Genomic DNA, 24,594 nt, shown 5'->3' on the forward strand with positions numbered 1-24,594 from the left:
CTTTCCTCCCACTCACTTCTTTCGAGAGAAACTCCTTCTCTAGAAAGGATCCATTCTTAGCAATGAATGTCTTGCCTTCGGATCTGTGATAGAAGGTGTACCCAACTGTCTCCTTTGGGTATCCTATGAAGACACAATTCTCCGATTTGGGTTTGAGCTTATTAGGATGAAAACTTTTTCACATAAGCATCACAACCCCAAACTTTAAGAAACAACAGCTTAGGTTTCTTGCTAAACCACAGTTCATATGGTGTCGTCTCAACGGATTTAAATGGTGCCCTTTTTAACGTGAATGCAGTTGTCTCTAATGCATAACCCCAAAACGATAGTGGTAAATCGGTAAGAAACATCATAGATTGCACTATATCCAATAAAGTACGCTTATGACGTTCGGACACACCATTATGCTGTGGTGTTCCCGGTGGCACGAATTTGTGAAACTATTCCACATTGTTTTAATTGAAGACCAAACTTGTAACTCAAATATTTGTCTCCGCGATCAGATCGTAGAAACTTTATTTTCTTGTCACGATGATTTTCCACTTCACTCTGAAATTCTTTGAACTTTTCAAATGTTTCAGACTTATGTTTCATCAAGTAGATATACCCATATCTGCTCAAATCATTTGTGAAGGTCAGAAAATAACGATACCCGCCGCGAGCCTCATCACTCATCGGACCGCATACATCAGTATGTATTATTTCCAATAAGTCAGTTGCTCACTCCATTTGTTCCGGAGAACGGAGTCTTAGTCATCTTGCCCATGAGGCATGGTTCGCAAGCATCATGTGATTCATAATCAAGTGATTCCAAAAACCCATCAGCATGGAGTTCCTTCATGTGCTTTACACCAATATGACCTAAACGGCAGTGCCATGAATAAGTTGCACTATCATTATTAACTTTGTATATTTTATCTTCAATATTATGAATATGTGTATCACTACAATCGAGATCCAACAAACCATTTTCATTGGGTGTATGACCATAGAAGGTTTTATTCATGTAAACAGAATAACAATTATTCTCTAATTTAAATGAATAACCGTATTGCAATAAACATGATCAAATCATATTCATGCTCAACGCAAACACCAAATAACATTTATTTAGGTTCAACACTAATCCCGAATGTATAGGGAGTGTGCGATGATGATCATATCGATCTTGGAACTGCTTCCAACACACATCGTCACTTCACTCTTAACTAGTTTCTGTTCATTCTGCAACTCCCGTTTCGAGTTACTACTCTTAGCAACTGAACTAGTATCAAATACCGCGGGGTTTCTATAAACACTAGCAAAATACACATCAATAACATGTATATCAAATATACCTTTGTTCATTTTGCCATCTTTCTTATCCGCCAAATACTTGGGGAAGTTCCGCTTCCACTGACTAGTCCCTTTGCAGTAGAAGCACTTAGTCTCAGGCTTAGGTCCAGACTTGGGCTTCTTCACTTGAGCAGCAACTTTCTTGCCGTTCTTCTTGAAGTTCCCCTCCTTCCCTTTGCCCTTTTCTTCAAACTAGTAGTCTTGTTAACCATCAACACTTGATGTTTTTCTTGATTTCAACCTTCGTCGATTTCAGCATCACGAAGAGCTTGGGAATCGTTTCCCTTATCCCTTGCATATTATAGTTCATCACGAAGTTCTAGCAACTTGGTGATAGTGACTAGAGAAATTTGTCAATCACTATCTTATCTGGAAGATTAACTCCCACTTGATTCAAGTGATTGTAGTACTCAGACAATCTGAGCACATGCTTACTGGTTGAGCTATTCTCCTCCATCTTGTAGGCAAAGTAATGTCAGAGGTCTCATACCTCTCGACACGGGCATGAGTATGAAATACCAATTTCAACTCTTGGAACATCTTATATGTTATGTGGCGTTCAGAACATTTTTGAAGTCCCGGTTCTAAGCCGTAAAGCATGGTGCACTAAACTATCAAGTAGTTATCATACCGAGCTTTTGTCAAAATGTTCAAAACGTCTGCATTTGCTCCTGCAATAGTTCTGTCACCTAGCGGTGCATCAAGGACATAATACTTCTGTGTAGCAATGAGGATAATCCTCAGATCACGGAGCTAGTCCGCATCTTTGCTACTAACATCTTTTAACTTATTTTTCTCTAGGAACATATCAAAAATAAAACAGGGGAGCTAAACGCGAGCTATTGATCTACAACATAGACATGCTAATACTACCAGGACTAAGTTCATGATAAATTAAAGTTCAATTAATCATATTACTTAAGAACTCCCACTTAGATAGACATCCCTCTAATCATCTAAGTCATCAGCTTTGCTCTGCCAGACGTTCATAACTTCTGGTGTTGCTCTTGCAGGAGGCCTGGCACCCAGCGATGCTTACAGGACGTAATTCTTCTGTGCAGCAATGAGGATAATCCTCAAGTTACGGACCCAGTCCGTGTAATTGCTACCATCATCTTTCAACTTTGCTTTCTCAAGGAACGCATTAAAATTCAACGGAACAACAACATGGGTCATCTATCTACAATTAACATAGACAAGCAAGATACTATCAGGTACTAAGTTCATGATAAATTTAAGTTCTATTAATCATATTACTTAAGAACTCCCACTTAGATAGATATCCCTCTAATCATCTAAGTGATTACGTGATCCAAATCAACTAAACCATGTCCGATCATCACGTGAGATGGAGTAGTTTTCAATGGTGAACATCACTGTGTTGATCATATCTACTAATGATTCACGCTCGACCTTTCGGTCTCAGTGTTCTGAGGCCATATCTGCATATGCTAGGCTCGTCAAGTTTAACCTGAGTATTCCGCGTGTGCAACTGTTTTTCACCTGTTGTATTTGAACGTAGAGCTTATCACACCCGATCATCACGTGGTGTCTCAGCACGAAGAACTTTCGCAACGGTGCATACTCAGGGAGAACACTTATACCTTGAAATTTAGTGAGAGATCATCTTATAATTCTACCGTCGATCTAAGCAAAATAAGATGCATAAAAGATAAACATCACATGCAATCAATATAAGTGATATGATATGGCCATCATCATCTTGTGCTTGTGATCTCCATCTCCGAAGCACCGTCATGATCACCATCGTCACCGGCGCGACACCTTGATCTCCATCGTAGCATCATTGTCATCTCGCCAACTTATGCTTCTACGACTATCGCTACCGCTTAGAGATAAAGTAAAGCATTACAGGGCGATTGCATTGCATACAATAAAGCGACAACCATATGGCTCCTGCCAGTTGCCGATAACTCGGTTACAAGACATGATCATCTCATACAATAAAATATAGCATCACGTCTTGACCATATCACATCACAACATGCCCTGCAAAAACAAGTTAGACGTCCTCTACTTTGTTGTTGCAAGTTTTACGTGGCTGCTACGGGCTGAGCAAGAACCGTTCTTACCTACGCATCAAAACCACAACGATATTTCATCAAGTTAGTGTTGTTTTAACCTTCTCAAGGACCGGGCGTAGCCACACTCGGTTCAACTAAAGTTGGAGAAACTGACACCCGCCAGCCACCTGTGTGCAAAGCACGCCGGTAGAACCAGTCTCGCGTAAGCGTACGCGTAATGTCGGTCCGGGCCGCTTCATCCAACAATACCGCCGAACCAAAGTATGACATGTTGGTAAGCAGTATGACTTGTATCGCCCACAACTCACTTGTGTTCCACTCGTGCATATAACATCTACGCATAAAACCAGGCTCGGATGCCACTATTGGGGAACGTAGTAATTTCAAAAAAATTCCTACGCACATGCAGGATCATGGTGATGCATAGCAACGAGAGGGGAGAGTGTTGTCTACGTACCCTCGTAGACCATAAGCGGGAGCGTTTATCAACGCGGTTGATGTAGTCGTACGTCTTCACGATCCGACCGATCCAAGTACCCCACGCACGGCACCTCCGAGTTCTGCACACGTTCAGCTCGATGACGTCCTCGCCTTCTCGATCCAGCAAGAGGGGCGAAGTAGTAGATGAGTTCCGGCAGCACGACGGCGTGGTGACGGTGTTGGTGAAGAACAATCTTCGCAGGGCTTCGCCTAAGCACTACGAAAACTATGACGGAGGATAAACTAGAGGGGACGGGGTTGCCGGCACCCGGCTTGGTGTTTCTTGATGTGTCTTGGGTGCTAGCCCTACCCCTCTATTTATATGTTGAGCCTTGGGGTCGAAACTTGGAGTAAAAGCCTCCACAAAGTCGGTTTCACCCGAAAGGCAAGAGTCCTTCTCGGACTCCAGGGCCAGACGCCAGGGTTCCCGGCGTCTGGACCCAGACGCCAGGGACCCTGGCGTCTGGCCCCTGGACTCCGCAAAACTTCCTTTTACACTTTCCAAAAACCTCGTGGGCTTTCCCCTTTGGCCCAGATAAAGTGTTCTCGTGCCCAAACATTTCGGGAAACATCCGGAACCCCTTCCGATGAATTCCGGAACCCTTCCGGAGTCCAAACACTATTATCCCATATATCAATCTTTATCTCCGGACCATTCCGGAGTTCCTCGTCAACGAACAACATTCGGTTACCAACATACATAACTCATAAATACTATATCGTCAACGAACGTTAAGCGTGCGGACCCTACGGGTTCGAGAACTATGTAGACATGACCGAGACACCTCTCTGGTCAATAACCAATAGCGGAACCTGGATGCCCATATTGGCACCTACATATTCTACGAAGATCTTTATCGGTCAGACCGCATAACAACATACGTTGTTCCCTTTGTCATCGGTATGTTACTTGCCCGAGATTCGATCATCGGTATCTCAATACCTAGTTCAATCTCGTTACCGGCAAGTCTCTTTACTCGTTCCGTAATACATCATCCCGCAACTAACTCATTAGTTGCAAGGCTTATAGTGATGTGCATTACCGAGTGGGCCCAGAGATACCTCTTCGACAATCGGAGTGACAAATCCTAATCTCGAAATACGCCAACCCAACAAGTACCTTTGGAGACACCTGTAGAGCACCTTTATAATCACCCAGTTACGTTGTGGCGTTTGGTAGCACACAAAGTGTTCCTCCGGTAAACGGGTGCTGCATAATCTCATAGTCATAGGAACATGTATAAGTCATGAAGAAAGCAATAGCAGAATACTAAACGATCAAGTGCTAAGCTAACGGAATGGGTCAAGTCAATCACATCATTCTCCTAATGATGTGATCCCGTTAATCAAATGACAACTCATGTCAATGGCTAGGAAACATAACCATCTTTGATCAACGAGCTAGTCAAGTAGAGGCATACTAGTGACACTCTGTTTGTCTATGTATTCACACAAGTATTATGTTTCCGGTTAATACAATTCTAGCATGAATAATAAACATTTATCATGATATAAGGAAATAAATAATTATTGCCTCTAGGGCATATTTCCTTCACTATCAACCCTAACCGAGGAAGAGACTTAACATAGCATGCATGCTATAACTTAGGGCGCCAGCGCTTCGTTTATTTATGCTCAGGGTCTGCGCCTGGCTTTGTACAGAGGGTTACATGCCTTGCCGGCAAAGCTTGTACAAAAGGTGGCTTGCCAGGAGGCTCGGCAAGCCGCGCCTTATGGGTAAAACTTGCGAAGATGCTCGATGTTCTAGGAGTTGCTCACTGGGATAGCATCTTCGGTCTCCAGGCGGACTGCGCCGGGCCTGGTGACTCGTATTACCTGATAAGGGCCTTCCCACTTCGGCGTCAACTTGTTGGAATTCTTGGCCGACTGAACGTGCCGAAGAACAAGCTCGCCTTCCTAAAAGCTTCGGGCATGAACCTTGCGGCTATGGTAGCGACGCAAGGCTTGCTGGTAGCGTGCTACTCTCACAGCCGCCCGAAGACGATCTTCCTCAAGGATCGTTGCGTCATCTTGCCGCAACTGCTCTTGCTCAAGCTCATCATAAGCGAGCACTCGAGGTGACCCGTATATGAGTTCCGTGGGGAGAACTGCTTCTACCCCATATACTAGGGCAAAGGGTGTCTGGCCGGTGGCTCGATTTGGCGTCGTCCTATCGACCAAAGAACCGTCGGCAACTCATCAATCCAGCACCTTCCACTCTTGTGCAGCTTGTCAAAGGTCTTCGTTCTTAGGCCTCGCAACACTTAAGCATTTGCCCTCTCCGTTTGGCCGTTGCTCCGGGGGTGTGCAACGGAAGCAAAACAGACCTTGCTGTCGAGGTCTTGAATGTATTGCATGAAGGTGTGGCTTGTGAACTGCGTGCCGTTATCGGTGATGACCCTGTTTGGCACACCAAAACGGCAGACTAGTCCCTTGAAGAACTTGACGGCTGACTGTGCTGTCACCTTCCTCACCGGCTCCACCTTCGGCCACTTTGTGAACTTGTCGATTGCAACGTACAAGTACTCAAAGCCCCCGACAACACGGGGGAAGGGGCCCAGTATGTCAAGCCCCCAAACCAAAAATGGCCAGGAGAGAGGGATTGTTTGAAGGGCTTGAACTGGTTGATGAAGCTTCTTTGAATGGAACTGACACGCTTCACACTTGGTTACTAGTGCCGCTGCATCCTGGAGGGCGGTGGGCCAGAAAAAGCCTTGCCGGAATGCCTTGCCGGCAAGGGCCCTTGACCCTATGTGGGAGCCACATATGCCTCCATGTATCTCTGCCAACAGCTCCAGTCCTTCCTCTCGGGGGATGCACTTCAATTTCACACCGTTCGGTCTTCTTCTGTACAGGACATCATCGACGAACTGGTACAAGGCAGACCGATGGGCTACTTTTTCCGCTTCTTCATGCTCCTCAGGAAGTTCCCCTGTCTGGAGGAAATGGACGGTATGTTGTGCCCATGCTGGAGCCTAGGGCTCGACGGCAAGGACCAAAGGCATCTCTTCCGCCATGGGGGCAGCCGTCTCTATGGCCAGGGCTTGGCGCCCTGCCGGAGCCAGCCGTCCCTCGGCAGGCTTAGGATCCGCGGCAATACCCTTGCCGGTAGCCCCTGGGGGCTCGGCGGGAAAGTACCTGCCGGGGCCTGACTTCCTCCGCTTGTTCTGATCTGTTGATGGCTCGACGGATGGTTGAGTTAACGAAGCAAAAAGGTACCTGGTTCCACAGGTAGCTTGAATGCAGCGCGCTTTGACAGGTAGTCAGCGATGTCGTTCTCCGCTCGGGGAACGTGCTCCGCTTGTATACCGTTGAAGCGCTCCTCCAGTTTCCTCGCCTCATCTACGTAGGCCTCCATCAACGGACTCTGATAATCCTTGTTAACTTGTCTGACGACAAGCTATGAATCACCCCTAACGATGAGCTTTTACACCCCGAGGTCCGCCGCGATCCTGAGACCGGCAAGCAGCCCCTCGTAGTCAGCAGTGTTGTTTGTGGACATCTCCCTGGGAAAGTGCATCTGGATCACATACTTGAGGTGCTCTCCGGTGGGTGCGACAAGCAGCATACCGGCACCGGCGCCTTGGAGCGAGAAAGCCCCATCAAAGTACATGATCCAGTCGCGGATTGCTTCCTTGCCGGGGAGAGTGGTCTCCTGAATTTCTTCGTCGGACATTGAGGTCCATTCTGCAATGAACTCCGCGAAGTCTCTGCTTTAGATTGTCGAGGTACTTTCAAACTTCAACCCAAAGCTCGACAACTCCAAGGCCCATTCCACAATTCTTCCGGTCGCATCTGGGTTGTGCAGTATCCGTTGCAACGGGAGGCGGGTGACGACAGTGATCTCATGGGCTTGGAAGTAATGACACAGCTTTCTCGAGGCCATAAGGAGGCCGAAGAGCAATTTCTGCACACCGGAGTACCTCGACCTAGCCCCCTGCAAGAGGGAGCTAACAAAGTAAACCGGGTGCTGCATCTACTTCTTTCTCTGCACCACTTCACTTGACTGTGCGAGCACCGCCCCGGTGGCGTCAGACTCTGCCGGGGGCCTTGCCTTGCCGGCACCAGGCCCTGCCGGGGGAATCTCTGGCTTGCCATCCGCCGATCCTGCCGTCGCCACTGCCCCCTCGTCGACCTCCCTCTATGCCACCACTGCGGCGCTGACCACATAATTCGTTGCCACTAGATACAGCAGTAACGGCTCTTGTGTTTTGGCGCAACTAGTATCGGCGTAGAGGAAAGGTATCTCTTCAGGTCTTGCAACGCCGCTTCGGCCTCTAGGGTCCACTCCACTGGGCCCGCCTTCTTCAGGATCTTGAAAAAAGGAAGGGCGCGCTCGGCGGACTTGGAGATAAATCGGCTCATTGCGGCAATGCAGCCAGTGAGCCGACGCACATCCTTGATCCGCTTGGGCGCCTCAATCTGCTTGATAGCCTTGATCTTGTCTGGGTTTGCCTCGATCCCACGCTGCGACATGAAGAACTTGAGGAGTTTGCTGGACGGAACGCCGAAGACACACTTCTCAGGGTTCAACTTGAGGTTGATCTTGCGCAGGTTGGCAAACGTCTCTTCCAGGTCTTGTACAAGAGTTGCCCCGTCCTTGGTTTTGACCACTATGTCATCCATGTATGCTTCCATATTTCTATGGAGCTAGGGTTCAAAACCAATTTGGACTGCTCTTGCAAACGTTGATCTAGCACACTTCATTCCGAAAGGCATCCGTAAAAAGCAATACGTACCACATGGGGTGATGAATGCTGTCTTCTCTTCATCTTCTCTTGTCATGAAGATCTGGTGGTAGCCTGAGTAGGCATCGAGGAATGACAACAGATCACACCCGGCCATGGAGTCAACAATCTGGTCGATCCGCAGCAACGGGAAGGGGTCCTTGGGACAAGCCCTATTGATATCTGTGTAGTCAATACACAGCCTCCACTTCCCATTTGCCTTGCGCACCACCACCGGATTGGCCAACCACGTCGGATGGAGCACTCCTCTCACCAAACCTGCCGCTTCCAACTTCCTGATCTCCTCTGTGATGAACTCCTGCCTCTCCAGAGCCTGCTTCCTGACCTTCTACTTGACGGGCCGCGCATGAGGACAGACAACTAGGTGGTGCTCAATCACCTCCCTGGGAACACCGGGGATGTCAGATGCTTGCCATGCAAACACGTCGACATTCACCCGCAGGAAGGTGATGAGCGCGCCTTCCTATTTGCTGTCGAGGATGGACCTTATGGTGAAAGCCCCTCCCGTGCCATCCTCCCTAACGGACACCTTCTTGGTCTACGGTGGCTCAGCTCTGGATTTCTTGCTCTTGCCGGTGGAGCTCTCTGGCACGTCCTCGACGGTAGCACAACACTCCGAAGAGGTGCGCTTGCCGGAGTAGGTGCGAGAGGTCTTGCCGGACTTTTTTTCCCTTCGGGGCTTCAGCGGCAGGAGCAAGTGCCTTGGCGGCAGCTGCTGCAACTGCTTCCCGGTAGAGTTGGTCGGCGCAAATCAGCGCTTCCTTCTTGTCGGAGGGGACGGAAATGATGGTCAACGGCCCGGGCATGTTCAACATGTTGTAGGCATAGTGCGACGCCGCCATGAACTTGGCTAGTGCCGGGCGGCCGAGGATCCCGTTGTAGGGCAAGGGGATCTCGGCCACATCGAAGATGATTCTCTCCCTCCTGTAGTTCAACTCTCCTCCAAACGTCACGGGCAGTGTGACCTTCCCCTTCGGCTGGCTCCTCCCCGGATTGACCCCCTGAAACGTGCCCGTTTCCTCGAGGTCTCCATCAGGAATTTGCAGCCTTTTGATCACGACGGGCGAGATCAAGTTCAGGCCGGCCCGCCGTCGACGAACATCTTGTTCACCTTGAGGTTGCGTATCATTGGCGAGACCAACAACGGCAAACACCCGACCGCAGTCGTGCGGTCAGGGTGTTCCTCGGCGTCAAAGATGAGGGGCGTGCTGGACCACTTCAGCAGCTTCTGAACGTCGAACGACGGCTCTGCTGCTGTAATCTCACGCGCCCACTGCTTGAGCTAGCGCTGAGAAGTATGCAGCGAGGCGCCACCATCGACGCACATGGCCTCCGTAGCCTTCTGGAACTCTTGCTCGCCGTACTCATCGTCCTTGTCACGATCATCGTCTTCTTGCTTCTTGTCACGGCCCCGGGCGGGCCTCTCTTGCTGGTTGTCCTTGCTGCGGCGGCCTCCTTGGCCGCCATGCTTCTTGTCGGATCCCTCGGCACCGTCCTGACCCTTCTCCTTGTCCCGCCTCTCATACTCGGCCTTTTGCTTCTCAGCAAGCAGCTCGACTCGCCGGCAGTTCTGGTGGTCGTGGCCCTTGGTGCGGTGGATCTTGCAGTACTGCTTGTCGGAGCTTCCTAGCTTGTCGGCAGCCGCCAAGGCCCGGCAGGCGGCTCACTGCTACCTCTTGAGCACTGCGTTGGTTTTCCCTTGAAGAGGAAAGGGTGATGCGGCAAAGTAGCGTAACTATTTCCCTCAGTTTTTGAGAACCAAGGTATCAATCCAGTAGGAGGCTACGCGCGAGTCCCTCGCACCTACACAAAACAAATAAATCCTTGTAACCAACGCGATAAGGGGTTGTCAATCCCTACACGGTCACTTACGAGAATGAGATCTGATAGATATGATAGGATAATATTTTTGGTATTTTTATGATAAAGATGCAAAGTAAAATAAAAGCAAAGTAAAAAGCAACGGAAATAACTAAGTGTTGGAAGATTAATATGATGAAGATAGACCCGGGGGCCATAGGTTTCACTAGTGGCTTCTCTCAAGAGCATAAGTATTTTACGGGGGTGAACAAATTACTGTTGAGCAATTGACAGAATTGAGCATAGTTATGAGAATATCTAGGTATGATCATGTATATAGGCATCACGTCCAAGACAAGTAGACCGACTCTTGCCTGCATCTACTACTATTACTCCACACATCGACCGCTATCCAGCATGCATCTAGAGTATTAAGTTCATAAGAACAGAGTAACACCTTAAGCAAGATGACATGATGTAGAGGGATAAATTCACGCAATATGATAAAAACCCCCATCTTGTTATCCTCGATGGCAACAATACAATACGTGCCTTGCTGCCCCTACTGTCACTGGGAAAGGACACCGCAAGATTGAACCCAAAGCTAATCACTTCTCCCATTGCAAGAAAGATCAATCTAGTAGGCCAAACCAAACTGATAATTCGAAGAGACTTGCAAAGATAACCAATCATACATAAAATAATTCAGAAGATTCAAATATTGTTCATAGATAAACTTGATCATAAACCAACAATTCATCGGTCTCAACAAACACACCGCAAACGAAGATTACATCGAATAGATCTCCATGAGAGAGGGGGAGAACATTGTATTGAGACCCAAAAAGAGAGAAGAAGCCATCTAGCTAATAACTATGGACCCGAAGGTCTGAGGTAAACTACTCACACTTCATCGGAGAGGCTATGGTGTTGATGTAGAAGCCCTTCGTGATGGATGCCCCCTCCGGCGGAGCTCCGGCACAGGCCCCAAGATGGGATCTCGTGGGTACAGAAGGTTTCGGCGGTGGAATTAGGTTTTTGGCTCCGTATCTGATCGTTTGGGGGTACGTAGGTATATATAGGAGGAAGCAGTACGTCGGTGGAGCAACGTGTGGCCCACGAGGGTGGAGGGCATGCCTAGGGGGGTAGGCGCGCCCCTACCTCGTGGCTTCCTGGAAGCTTCCTTGACTTAGGGTCCAAGTCTCCTGGATCATGTTCGTTCCAAAAATCACGTTCCCGAAGGTTTCATTCCGTTTGGACTCCGTTTGATATTCTTTTTCTGCGAAACTCTGAAATAGGAAAAAACAGCAATTCTGGGCTGGGCCTCCGGTTAATAGGTTAGTCCCAAAAATAATATAAAAGTGGATAATAAAGCCCAATAATGTCCAAAATAGAAGATAATATAGCATGGAGCAATATAAAATTATAGATACGTTGGAGACGTATCAAGCATCCCCAAGCTTAATTCCTGCTCGTCCTCGAGTAGGCAAATGATAAAAACAGAATTTTTGATGCGGAGTGCTACTAGGCAAAATTTCAATGTAATTCTTCTTAATTGTGGTATGAATATTCAGATCCGAAAGATTCAAGATAAAAGTTCATATTGACATAAAAATAATAATACTTCAAGCATACTAACTAAGCAATTATGTCCTCTCAAAATAACATGGCGAAAGAAAGTTCATCCCTACAAAATCATATAGTTTAGTCATGCTCCATTTCCGTCACACAAGAATGCTCTCATCATGCACAACCCCGATGACAAGCCAAGCAATTGTTTCATACTTTAGTAATCTCAAACTTTATAAACCTTCATGCAATACATGAGCGCGAGCCATGGACATAGCACTATGGGTGGAATAGAATATGATGATGGGGGTTATGTGGAGAAGACAAAAAAGGAGAAAGTCTCACATCAACGAGGCTAATCAATGAGCTATGGAGATGCCCATCGATTGATGTTAATGCAAGGAGTAGGGATTGCCATGCAACGGATGCACTAGAGCTATAAATATATGAAAGCTCAACAAAAGAAACTAAGTGGGTGTGCATCCAACTTGCTTGCTCACGAAGACCTAGGGCACTTGAGGAGGCCCATTGTTGGAATATACAAGCCAAGTTCTATAATGAAAAATTCCCACTAGTATATGAAAGTGACAAAACAAGAGACTCTCTATCATGAAGATTATGGTGCTACTTTGAAGCACAAGTGTGGTAAAAGGATAGTAACATTGTTCCTTATCTCTTTTTCTCTCTCTTTTTTTGGGACTTCTCTTTTTTTATGGCCTTTCTCTTTTTTTTATTCCTCACTTGGGACAATGCTCTAGAGAATGATGATCATCACACTTCTATTTATTTACAACTCAATGATTACAACTCGATACTAGAACAAAGTATGACTCTATATGAATGCCTCCGGCGGTGTACCAGGATATGCAATGAACCAAGAGTGACATGTATGAAAAAATTATGAACGGTGGCTTTGCCACAAATACTATGTCAACTACATGATCATGCAAAGCAATATGACAATGATGAACGTGTCATGATAAAGGAATGGCGGAAAGTTGCATGGCAATATATCTCGGAATAGCTATGGAAATGCCATCATAGGTAGGTATGGTGGTTGTTTTGAGGAAGATATAAGGAGGTCTATGTGTGAAAGAGCGTATCATATCACAGGGTTTGGATGCATCGGCGAAGTTTGCACCAACTCTCAATGCGAGAAAGGGCAATGGACGGTACCGAATAGGCTAGCAATGATGGAATGGGGAGAGTGCGTATAATCCATGGTCTCAACATAGTCATAAAGAACTCACATACTTATTGCAAAAATCTACAAGTCATCAAAAACCAAGCACTACGCGCATGCTCCTAGGGGGATAGATTGGTAGGAAAAGACCATCGCTCGTCCCCGACCGCCACTCATAAGGAGGACAATCAAAGAACACCTCATGTTTCAAATTTGTTACATAACGTTTACCATACGTGCATGCTACGCGACTTGCAAACTTCAACACAAGTATTTCTCAAATTCACAACTACTCAACTAGCACAACTTTAATATCCCTACCTCCATGTCTCAAAACAATCATCAAGCATCAAACTTCTCTTAGTATTCAACACACTCATAAGAAAGTTTTTACTAATCTTGAATACCTAGCATATTAGGATTATTTAAGCAAATTACCATGCTATTTAAGACTCTCAAAATAATCTAAGTGAAGCATGAGAGATCAATAGTTTCTATAAAACAAATCCACCACCGTGTTCTAAAAGATATAAGTGAAGTACTAGAGCGAAACTATATAACTCAAAAGATATAAGTGAAGCACATAGAGTATTCTAATAATTTCTGAATCATGTGTGTGTCTCTCAAAAGGTGTGTACAGCAAGGATGATTGTGGTAAACTAAAAATCAAAGACTCAAATCATACAAGACGCTCCAAGCAAAACACATATCATGTGGTGAATAAAAATATAGCTCCAAGTAAAGTTACCGATGGAAGTAGACGAAAGAGGGGATGCCTTCCGGGGCATCCCCAAGCTTTGGCTTTTTGGTGTCCTTAGATTATCTTTGGGGTGCCATGGGCATCCCCAAGCTTAGGCTCTTTCCACTCCTTGTTCCATAATCCATCGAAGCTTTCACCCAAAACTTGAAAACTTCACAACACAAAACTTAACAGAAAATCTCGTGAGCTCCGTTAGCGAAAGAAAACAAAAGACCACTTCAAGGTACTGTAATGAACTCATTCTTTATTTATATTTGTGTTAAACCTAATGTATTCCAACTTCTCTATGGTTTATAAACTATTTTACTAGCCATAGATTCATCAAAATAAGCAAACAACACACGAAAAACAGAATCTGTGAAAAACAGAACAGTCTGTAGTAATCTGCAACCAACGCAAACTTCTGGAACTCCAAAACATCAGCCAAAATAGGACGACCTAGACAATTTGTGTATTGATCAGCAGCAATTGGAATCAATATTTTATCACGTTCTGGGGATTTTTAACAATTTTTTTCGTGAACATAAAGTTTCTGGAAATTACAGCAAGATCAAATAACTATCATCCAAGAAGATCCTATAGGTTTAACTTGGCACAAACACTAATTAAAACATAAAAACACTTCTAACCAGAGGCTAGAACAATTATTTATTCCTAAACAGAAGCAAAAATCAAAAAACTAAAAATAAAATTGGGTTGCCTCCCAACAAGCGCTATCGTTTAACGCCCCTAGCTAGGCATAAAAGCATGGATAGATCTAGGTATTGCCATCTTTGGTAGGCAATCCATAAGTGGCTCTCATGATAGATTCATATGATAGTTTTATTTTCTTCCTAGGGAAGTGTTCCATGCCTTTCTTTAATGTAAATTGGAATCTAATATTCCCTTCCTTCATATCAATAATTGCACCAATCGTTCTAAGGAAAGGTCTACCAAGAATAATAGGACATGAAGGATTGCAATCTATGTCAAGAACGATAAAATCTACGGGCACATAGTTCCTATTTGCAACAATAAGAACATCATTAATTCTTCCCATAAGTTTCTTAATAGTCTAATCCGCAAGGTGCAAGTTTAAAGAGCAATCATCAAAATCACGGAAACCTAGCAAATCGCACAAAGTTTTTGGAATCGTGGAAACACTAGCACCCAAATCACACAAAGCATAACATTCATGATCTTTAATTTTAATTTTAATAGTAGGTTCCCACTCATCATAAAGTTTTCTAGGGATAGAAACTTCCAACTCAAGATTTTCTTCATAAGATTGCATCAAGGCATCAACGATATGTTTGGTAAAAGCTTTATTTTGACTATACGCATGAGGAGAATTTAGCACGGATTGCAACAAGGAAATACAATCTATCAAAGAGCAATTATCATAATTAAATTCCTTGAAATCCAAAATAGTGGGTTCATTAATATCTAATGTTTTGATTTCTTCAATCCCACTTTTATCAATTTTAGCATCAAGATCTACAAACTCCGAATTTTAGGAACGCCTTCTAGGTAAAGGTGGATCATATTCAGTCCCATCATTATCAAGATTCATATTGCAAAAAAAGGATTTAATAGGGGACACATCAATAACTTTTAGATCTTCATCTTTATTTTCATAGAAATTTGGAGAACACGCTTTCATAAAGCAATCTTTCTTAGCACGCATCCTAGCGGTTCTTTCTTTGCACTCATCAATGGAAATTCTCATGGACTTGAGAGACTCATTGATATCATGCTTAGGAGGAATAGATCTCAGTTTTAAAGAATCAACATCAAGAGAAATTCTATCAACGTTCCTAGCCAATTCATCAACTTTAAGCAATTTCTCTTCAAGAAAAGCATTGAAATTATTTTGTGAATTCATAAACTCTTTAACACTAGTCTCAAATTCAGAGGGCATCTTATTAAAATTTCCATAAGAATTGTTGTAGGAATTACCATAACTATTAGAAGAATTACTAGGATAAGGCCTAGGATTAAAGTTTCCTCTATACGCGTTGTTACCAAAATTATTCCTACCAACAAAATTCACATCCATAGATTCATTATTATTCTCAATAAAAGTAGACAAAGGCATATCATTGGGATTAGAAGAAACACTCTTAGTAGCAAATAATTTCATAAGTTCATCCATCTTCCCACTCAAAACATTAATTTCTTCTATCGCATGCACTTTTTTATTAGTAGATCTTTCAGTGTGCCATTGAGAATAATTAACCATAATATTATCTAGGAGTTTAGTAGCTTCTCCTAAAGTGATTTCCATAAAAGTGCCTTCCGCGGCCGAATCTAAAAGATTTCTAGAAGCAAAATTCAATCCGGCATAAAATTTTTGTATAATCATCCACAAATTCAAACCATGAGTAGGGCAATTACGTATCATTAATTTCATCCTCTCCCAAGCTTGTGAAACATGTTCATGATCAAGTTTCTTAAAATTCATAATATCATTTCTAAGAGAGATGATCTTGGCGGGAGGAAAATACTTAGAGATAAAAGCATCTTTGCACTTATTCCAAGAATCAATACTATTTTAGGCAAAGACGAAAACCAAGCTGTAGCAGGATCTCTAAGCGAAAAAGGAAATAGCTTCAGTTTAACAATATCATTGTCAACATCTTTCTTCTTTTGCATATCACACAAATCAACGAAGCTATTTAGATGAGTAGCGGCATCTTCACTAGGAAGGCCGGCGAATTGATCTTTCATGACAAGATTCAACAAAGCAGCATTGATTTCACAAGATTCAGTATCAGTAAGAGGAGCAATCGGAGTGCTAAGGAAATCATTATTGTTGGTATCGGTAAAGTCACACAATTTGGTATTATCTTGAGCCATCGTGACAAACAAGCAATCCAACACACGAGCAAACAAAAACCGAGCGAAAAGAGGCGAACAAAAAAAAAGAGGGCGAATAAAACGGCAAGGGTGAAGTGGGGGAGAGGAAAACGAGAGGAAAATGGCAAATAATGTAATGCGGGAGATAAGGGTTTGTGATGGGTACTTTGTATGTTGACTTTTGCACAGACCTCCCCGGCAACGGCACCAGAAATCCTTCTTGCTACCTCTTGAGCACTGCATTGGTTTTCCCTTGAAGAGGAAAGGGTGATGCAGCAAAGTAGCGTAAGTATTTCCCTCAGTTTTTGAGAACCATGGTATCAATCCAGTAGGAGGCTACGCGCGAGTCCCTCGCACCTACTCAAAACAAATAAATCCTCGCAACCAACGCGATAAGGGGTTGTCAATCCCTACACGGTCACTTACGAGAGTGAGATCTGATAGATATGATAGGATAATATTTTTGGTATTTTTATGATAAAGATGCAAAGTAAAATAAAAGTATAGTAAAAAGCAACGGAAATAACTAAGTGTTGGAAGATTAATATGATGAAGATAGACCCGGGGGCCATAGGTTTCACTAGTGGCTTCTCTCAAGAGCATAAGTATTTTACGGTGGGTGAACAAATTACTGTTGAGAAATTGACCGAATTGAGCATAGTTATGAGAATATCTAGGTATGATCATGTATATAGGCATCACGTCCAAGACAAGTAGACCGACTCCTGCCTGCATCTACTACTATTACTCCACACATCGACCGCTATCCAGCATGCATCTAGAGTATTAAGTTCATAAGAACAGAGTAACGCCTTAAGCAAGATGACATGATGTAGAGGGATAAATTCATGCAATATGATAAAAACTCCATCCTTTTATCCTCGATGGCAACGATACAATACGTGCCTTGCTGCCCCTACTGTCACTGGGAAAGGACACCGCAAGATTGAACCCAAAGCTAAGCACTTCTCCCATTGCAAGAAAGATCAATCTAGTAGGCCAAACCAAACTGATAATTCGAAGAGACTTGCAAAGATAACCAATCATACATAAAAGAATTCAGAAGATTCAAATATTGTTCATAGATAAACTTGATCATAAACCCACAATTCATCGGTCTCAACAAACACACCGCAAAAGAAGATTACATCGAATAGATCTCCACGAGAGAGGGGGAGAATATTGTATTGAGATCCAAAAAGAGAGAAGAAGCCATCTAGCTAATAACTATGGACCAGAAGGTCTGAGGTAAACTACTCACACTTCATCTGAGAGGCTATGGTGTTGATGTAGAAGCCCTCCGTGATGGATGCCCCCTCCGGCGGAGCTCCGGAATAGGCCCCAAGATGGGATCTCGTGGGTACAGATGGTTGCGGCGGTGGAATTAGGTTTTTGGCTCCGTATCTGATCGTTTGGGGGTACGTAGGTATATATAGAGGAAAACCCTAGGACTTGTCCGGGAGCAGTGCTATAGTCGTCGCATTCCTTCTTGAAGATGTTGCTCGGTACGCAACACTTCGGGTGCTAGGAGTGCGGTGGTACTTCGCCGCAGGGTGCATCGGTTACCGGTCATCTTTGTTTCGTTCATCTACCGATGTAGGGATTTGATTCTCTTTCTTTTTCTCTCGTTTTTATTTTGGGCTTGTTTGTGCTGCAGGCCCCAGTGTGCAGTGAGCTGGTTGTATTGGATGGCTGCTTTATAATATAAAGCAGGGGAAACTCTTTATCCTCAAGCACCTAAATCCATATTATGTAATAGTTTGCCAGCCAATCGCATATTGTGATGAAGTTTCTAGTTGTAACATCTTGGAACATTTGTATAAAAGGAAAAAAATCCTTCATGTGTTGTTTTTAATTAATGGATAATAACAATGCACATGCTTTCATGAGAAAAATGATTTTAAGAATTAAAAAAGGCATTCAAGTGTTATTATCATTTGTAATGCAGTGCAGAATAACGAGTTTAATGTTTGTGTACCACCTTTATCTTGTGCATCAGGTGTATAGGGTCGAATAACATTTTTTTATCAAAGTACATTGCAAGCGTATTATTCCAAAAAAAATGTTCTTGCCTATCTTTCTATCTATGTAAAATTTGACATGCAACCAATACAAATTTTCAAAAGCCCGTGGCAACGCACGGGCAGTCTACTAGTGTATGGTGGGGTGGGAGTGGACCGGGCGGTGGATGGTGCCGCGGTGGACACGCTCAGCAGCAGCGTGGATGTCTGCTACCTCTTGAGCACTGCGTTGGTTTTCCTTAAAGAGGAAAGGATGATGCAGCAAAGTAGCGTAAGTATTTCCCTCAGTTTTTGAGAACCAAGGTATCAATCCAGTAGGAGGCTACGCGCGAGTCCCTTGCACCTACACAAAACAAATAAATCCTCGCAACCAACGCGATAAGGGGTTGTCAATCCCTACACGGTCACTTACGAGAGTGAGACCTGATAGATATGGTAGGATAATTTTTTTGGTATTTTTATGATAAAGATGCAAAGTAAAATAAAAGCAAAGAAAATAACTAAGTGTTGGAAGATTAATATGATGAAGATAGACCCGGGGGCCATAGGTTTCACTAGTGGCTTCTCTCAAGAGCATAAGTATTTTACGGTGGATGAACAAATTACTGTTGAGCAATTGACAGAATTGAGCATAGTTATGAGAATATCTAGGTATGATCATGTATATAGGCATCACGTTCGAGACAAGTAAACCGACTCCTGCCTGCATCTACTACTATTACTCCACACATCGACCGCTATCCAGCATGCATCTAGAGTATTAAGTTCATAAGAACAGAGTAACATCTTAAGCAAGATGACATGATGTAGAGGGATAAATTCATGCAATATGATAAAAAAACATCTTGTTATCCTCGATGGCAACAATACTATACGTGCCTTACTGCCCCTACTGTCACTGCGAAAGGACACCGCAAGATTGAACCCAAAGCTAAGCACTTCTCCCATTGCAAGAAAGATCAATCTAGTATGCCAAACCAAACTGATAATTCGAAGAGACTTGCAAAGATAACCAATCATATATAAAAGAATTCAGAAGATTCAAATATTGTTCATAGATAAACTTGATCATAAACCCACAATTCATCGGTCTCAACAAACACACCGCAAAAGAAGATTACATCAAATAGATCTCCACGAGAGAGGGGGAGAACATTGTATTGAGATCCAAAAAGAGAGAAGAAGCCATCTTGCTAATAACTATGGACCAGAAGGTCTGAGGTAAACTACTCACACTTCATCGGAGGGGCTATGGTGTTGATGTAGAAGCCCTCCGTGATCGATGCCCCCTCCGGCGGAGCTCCGAAACAGGCCCCAAGATGGGATCTCGTGGGTACAGAAGGTTGCGGCGGTAGAATTAGGTTTTTGGCTCCGTATCTGGTCGTTTGGGGGTACGTAGGTATATATAGGAGGAAGAAGTACGTCGGTGGAGCAACAGGGGGGCCACGAGGGTGGAGGGCGCGCCCTGGGGGGGTAGGCGCGCCCCCTACCTCGTGGCTTCCCTGTTGGTTGCTTGACGTAGGGTCCAAGTCTCCTGGATCATGTTCATTCCAAAAATCACGTTCCCGAAGGTTTCATTCTGTTTGGACTCCGTTTGATATTCTTTTTCTGCGAAACTCTGAAATAGGCAAAAAACAGCAATTCTGGGCTGGGCCTCCGGTTAATAGGTTATTCCCAAAAATAATATAAAAGTGAATAATAAAGCCCAATAATGTCCAAAACAGAAGATAATATAGCATGGAGCAATCAAAAATTATAGATATGTTGGAGACGTATCAAGCATCCCCAAGCTTAATTCCCGCTCGTCCTCGAGTAGGTAAATGATAAAAATAGAATTTTTGATGCGGAGTGCTACTTGGCATAATTCTTTTTAATTGTGGAATGAATATTCAGATCCGAAAGATTCAAGACAAAAGTTCATATTGACATAAAAATAATAATACTTCAAGCATACTAACTAAGCAATTATGTCTTCTCAAAATAACATGGCCAAAGAAAGTTATCCCTACAAAATCATATAGTCTGGCTATGCTCTATCTTCACCACACAAAATATTTATATCATGCACAACCCCGATGACAAGCCAAGCAATTGTTTCATACTTTTGACATTCTCAAACTTTTTCAATCTTCACGCAATACATGAGCGTGAGCCATGGACATAACACTATATGTGGAATAGAATGGTGGTTGTGGAGAAGACAAAAAGGAGAAGATAGTCTCACATCGACTAGGCGTATCAACGGGCTATGGAGATGCCCATCAATAGATATCAATGCGAGTGAGTAGGGATTGCCATGCAACGGATGCACTAGAGCTATAAGTATATGAAAGCTCAACAAAAGAAACTAAGTGGGCGTGCATCCAACTCGCTTGCTCACGAAGACCTAGGGCATTTTGAGGAAGCCCATCATTGGAATATACAAGCCAAGTTCTATAATGAAAAATTCCCACTAGTATATGAAAGTGATATCATAGGAGACTCTCTATCATGAAGATCATGGTGCTACTTTGAAGCACAAGTGTGGTAAAAAGATAGTAACATTGTCCCTTCTCTCTTTTTCTCTCATCATTTTTTTATTTGGGCCTTTTCTTCCTTCTTTTTTATGGCCTCTTTTTTTCGTCCGGAGTCTCATCCCGAGTTGTGGGGGAATCATAGTCTCCACCAACCTTTCCTCACTTGGGACAATGCTCTAAAAAATGATGATCATCAAACTTTTATTTTCTTACAACTCAACAATTACAACTCAATACTTAGAACAAAATATGACTCTATGTGAATGCCTCCGGCGGTGTACCGGGATATGCAATGAATCAAGAGTGACATGTATGAAAGAATTATGAACGGTGGCTTTGCCACAAATACAATGTCAACTACATGATCATGCAAAGCAATATGACAATGATGAAGCATGTCATAATACACGGAACGGTGGAAAGTTGCATGGCAATATATCTCGGAATGGCTATGGAAATGCCATGATAGGTAGGTATGGTGGCTGTTTTGAGGAAGGTATATGGTGGGTGTATGATATCGGCGAAAAGTGCGCGGTATTAGAGAGGCTAGCAATGGTGGAAGGAGGAAAAGTGCGTATAATCCATGGACTCAACATTAGTCATAAAGAACTCATATACTTATTGCAAAAATCTACAAGTTATCAAAGCAAAGTATTACGCGCATGCTCCTAGGGGGATAGATTGGTAGGAAAAGACCATCGCTCGTCCCCGACCACCACTCATAAGGAAGACAATCAATAAATAAATCATGCTCCGACTTCATCACATAACGGTTCACCATACGTGCATGCTACGGGAATCACAAACTTTAACACAAGTATCTCTCAAATTCACAACTACTCAACTAGCATGACTCTAATATCACCATCTTCATATCTCAAAACAATTATCAAGCATCAAACTTCTCATAGTATTCAACACACTCATAAGAATTCTTACAAATCTTGAATACCTAGCATATTAGAATTATTTAAACAAATTACCATGCTATTTAAGACTCTCCAAATAATCTAAGTGAAGCATGAGAGATCAATAGTTTCTATAAAACAAATCCACCACCGTGCTCTAAAAGATATAAGTGAAGTACTAGAGCAAAAACTATATAACTCAAAAGATATAAGTGAAGCACATAGAGTATTCTAATAATTTCTGAATCATGTGTCACTCTCCCAAAAGGTGTGTACATCAAGGATTATTGTGGTAAAATAAAAAGCAAAGACTCAAATCATACAAGACGCTCCAAGCAAAACACATATCATGTGGTGAATAAAAATATAGCTCCAAGTAAAGTTACCGATGGAAGTAGACGAAAGAGGGGATGCCTTCCGGGGCATCCCCAAGCTTTGGCTTTTTGGTGTCCTTAGATTATCTTGGGGGTGCCATGGGCATCCCCAATCTTAGGCTCTTTCCACTCCTTTTTCCATAATCCATCAAATCTTTCACCCAAAACTTGAAAACTTCACAACACAAAACTCAGCACAAAATCTCGTGAGCTCCATTAGCGAAAGAAAACAAAAGACCACTTCAAGGTACTGTAATGAACTCATTCTTTATTTATATTGGTGTTAAACCTACTGTATTCCAACTTCTCTATGGTTTATAAACTCTTTTACTAGCCATAGATTCATCAAAATAAGCAAACAACACACAAAAAACAGAATCTGTCAAAAACAGAACAGTCTGTAGTAATCTGTAACTAACGCAAACTTCTGGAACTCCAAAAAATCAGCCAAAATAGGAAGGCCTAGACAATTTGTTTATTGAACAGCAGCAATTGGAATCAATATTTTATCACGTTCTGGTGATTTTTAACAATTGTTTTCGTGAACAGAAAGTTTCTGGAATTTTCTGCAAGATCAAATAACTATCATCCAAGAAGATCCTATAGGTTTAACTTGGCACAAACACTAATTAAAACATAAAAACACATCTAACCAGAGGCTAGATCAAGTATTTATTCCTAAACAGAAGCAAAAAGCAAAAAAACTAAAAATAAAATTGGGTTGCCTCCCAACAAGCGCTATCGTTTAACGCCCCTAGCTAGGCATAAAAGTAAGGATAGATCTAGGTATTACCATAATAATGGTACGACAAGTCATGAAAACTTTTCTCATATTCTCTATGTTCAGCAGCAAGTTTTCTTTGAGGCAAGCAAAAATAATCAAAAGGGCTAAATTTAATGGGACAAAAGTCCCCAAGATCAATCTCGGGATGTATGGGTTCCTCCCTTGGCCCTTTGTACTGCACAACCAATTCATCATTACAAGCATTCTTTTGGCAAAAAGTCACAAGCCTACGTTCAATAGAAAAACCTAATCCATTATTCTGAATAGCAAAATCATCATTAAGCTCGGAAATTCTATCAACTAGAACATCGGATGGAACCTTTTTCCTAAGATTTTCATTATAAGCAACGTGATCCAAAGATTGTAAACGCACCATGTCTTATTGATTAAAAAGGATAGCTTCTATGGGAGGATTACTAGCATCTACCCTATAATGTGCAAAGATTTCTCTAGCCTCTTTCATTATGAATCTAAACTCATGAGCCAAAAAGATAGTGGCGGCACGCTTAACAGAAGAATGCTCAATATTAGAAAATTCTAGGAAAATTCTTTGTGCAAGGATGCATATGAAGAAATTGCCTTTCAAGTTCAACTACAAGCAAAGATACTGCATCCACAAGGCTACTAGTTTTATGAAGAATAGAGACACCCATAACAGGCAAAGCTCCGGCACAAGTAAAGAAATCTTGGATAACTCCTTTCCCAATAATATTGCCACTACCGACTCAAAACTTTTTGGTGTGCAAGATAGTAGGTTCCTCAAGAGGATCATCGAAAGCATCAGAGGTTTCCACGTTATTATTATTGCCTTCATTAGCGATAACCTCCCCAGATTCAGACATGGCGAAAGGAAGACGAGCGAAAAGAGGCAAACGGAAAGGAGAGGGCGAATAAAACGGCAAGGGTGAAGTGGGGGAGAGGAAAACGAGAGGCAAATGGCAAATAATGTAATGCGGGAGATAAGGGTTTGTGATGGGTACTTGGTATGTTGACTTTTGCGTAGACCTCCCCGGCAACGGCGCCAGAAATCCTTCTTGCTACCTCTTGAGCACTGCGTTGGTTTTCCCTTGAAGAGGAAAGGGTGATGCAGCAAAGTAGCGTAAGTATTTCCCTTAGTTTTTGAGAACCAATGTATCAATCCAGTAGGAGGCTATGCGCGAGTCCCTCGAACCTACACAAAATAAATAAATTCTCGCAACCAACGCGATAAGGGGTTGTCAATCCCTACACGGT

Source organism: Aegilops tauschii, chromosome 4 (assembly GCF_002575655.3).
Source record: "Aegilops tauschii subsp. strangulata cultivar AL8/78 chromosome 4, Aet v6.0, whole genome shotgun sequence".
In the NCBI taxonomy this organism is placed as follows: Eukaryota; Viridiplantae; Streptophyta; class Magnoliopsida; order Poales; family Poaceae; genus Aegilops; species Aegilops tauschii.